The sequence below is a fragment of the Ceratosolen solmsi genome, unplaced genomic scaffold, assembly GCF_000503995.2.
Source record: "Ceratosolen solmsi marchali unplaced genomic scaffold, CerSol_1.0 scaffold45, whole genome shotgun sequence".
Classification (NCBI taxonomy): domain Eukaryota; kingdom Metazoa; phylum Arthropoda; class Insecta; order Hymenoptera; family Agaonidae; genus Ceratosolen; species Ceratosolen solmsi.
The window spans coordinates 1-2,401 of NW_011948436.1; positions in this window are offsets into that span (position 1 = coordinate 1).

The window sequence follows — 2,401 nt, forward strand, 5'->3', positions numbered from 1 at the left end:
AATAACCCCAATAACCCCAATAACCCCAATAACCCCAATAACGATAACAGTTTTAAGCGTAAAGCTAAGTAGGAGAGTTATGAGCGCGCGAACATTTGTTTTGTAAACACTGGCCAACGAACTCCAAGAATGTTTCTATACCGAAAAAACAGGAATATACGATTATAATTCCGATCTTTTTTCCATTCGATATCTCTTATATTGGTTTTTGAGTGTGTGTGTATCAATGCGCCCGCACTTGCGCGTAAGAGCGTATGTTGGTGCGTACGTGCGTGATTTTCGACGCTTGCGCGATAGAGTGTGAGTTGGTGCGTTCGTGCGTGGTTTCCGGAGCTTGCGCGATACAGTGTGAGTTGTTACGTACGTGCATGGTTTCCGGCGCATGCGCGGTAGAGTGTGAGCTGATGCGTACCTGCGTGCGTTGGAGCGGATGAGTTTATTTCAGTGAGCCTACTTAGAGTCTCAATATATTAAGGGATAAGTTCATCATTTTTATGCTAAAGTGGCTCAATTTCATTATGAAGCCCTAAAATAATTTTCCCCAATTGAAATTATGGTAAATGAAAACGAAATTTTCATATAAACAGATGTTTAATATAAATCGATTCCATAGTGTATTCACTTATTCATAGACATAGACTCATTAACACTATAAATAATACGTTTTTAATATTTTTTTCATAAATTGTTTTTGATTATATAACATTTGGATTCGTGCTTGTAGAGCGTGTGTTTGTGCGTTCGTGCGTCATTTCCTGCGCTTGCGGGATGGAGTGTGAGGTGGTGCGTACGTGCGTGATTTCCGGCGCTTGCGCGTTAGTGAGTGAACGGCTTGGTGCGTCCGAGCTTTCCGGCCCTTGCGCGTTAGAAGGTACGCTGATTCGTGGGTGCGTGCGTTGAGGAGCATGAGTTCATTTAAGTGAGCCCATTGAGAGCCTCAATGTATTAGGGGATAAGTTCATAGTTTATATGGTACTGTGTCTCAATTTCATTATAAAGCCCAAAAACGATTTTCCCCAATAGAAATTACGTTAAGTGAAAATGATATTTTTATATTAAAACTACGGACTAATCAGCTCACATACTATCGCGCAAGCGCCAAAAATCACGCGCACACGAATCAGCTTACAGTCTAATGCGCAAGCGACAGAAATGACGGACGCACCCACCCGGTGAAAAATTAACGTGCAAGCCCGCGCGCACAAATACGCATTCATACGTACCAATCCAAACTATATTGAATCGAAAAACAATGTATGAACAAAATATTAAAAACAGATGACGTATAGTGTTAATGAGTCTGTGTATACATGAGTGAATTAGAGTTAGAGTGAGCAGTCTAGGGAAAGGTCAAGTAACAGAAATTAATTGTCCGTGTAAACCAAGTCTAAAATTCACTTAACGCAGATATAAGTGTTAGTAATTCAAAGCAAGAATAGTGCATGCTGGTGAGTAAAGGAGTCACGCCGAACATGATGCGTGTCACTCTCACTGCAAGATCAGATCAAGAATAGTGCATCCTTGTGAGTATAAGAGTCACGCCGCACGCAGTCGCTTTGCTGCGTGCAATTGTGTCCAACTCATCGCTGAATCATATTTTAAACTACGATATCGCTGTGAGTACGTTAATACACTTTATCTCTTCAATTATTGTCAGCCGGCGGCAGAACCGGCATAAGACAACCATTAATAATATCTCACACTCTCCATCAAGAAGTGTGCAGTAATTATTTACCTGTGCAATTCTTTAATTCAACGATTTCAAGGCATCTTGTGTAGTGATACCTCTTATATAAGAAGGCGATCAAGAAGTCGTATCTTCATATAAGATTCAAGAAGATTCTTCAACATCCATATGTAAATTGTGTAATAAATTGTATAATAAATATATAATTAATCAACTCTCACAACTCTTGTACAACCCCTACATCTCACTCCTTCCCGAGCGTCTGTTCAGGCGGGTGGCAAACTAAGCTATTGAAGCATTGGCAGTTCGATCCAAGAATTACATCTGTTCGGGATTGAAGCAGTCCCATGAATTTCAAACAAAAGAAAGGTCATTTACGCAGCCCGGCGTACCGCATGTGCGGCAAGACTGACCGCGCGTGCAGCAAGGCTGGCCACCACGTGCGCCTAGGCTGATCCGCACGTGCGGACCGTGGCAGGCACTCGAGAAAATGTTTACAAACAAAACTCGGCAAGTTCGAGCAAGTTTACGATTTGAAATATTATTTACTGCCAGCACTCACAAAAAAGGGACGCCTTCGAAACTTCTAGAAGCTTCGTTTTCTCACGCCAAAGGAAAATTTCTGGAAGGGACGCGCATCGACACTGTTGCCGGCGCTGAAGACGCCGCATGCACATTTAAGCGCAACGCGCCATGAGGCGACGCTCATTCGTA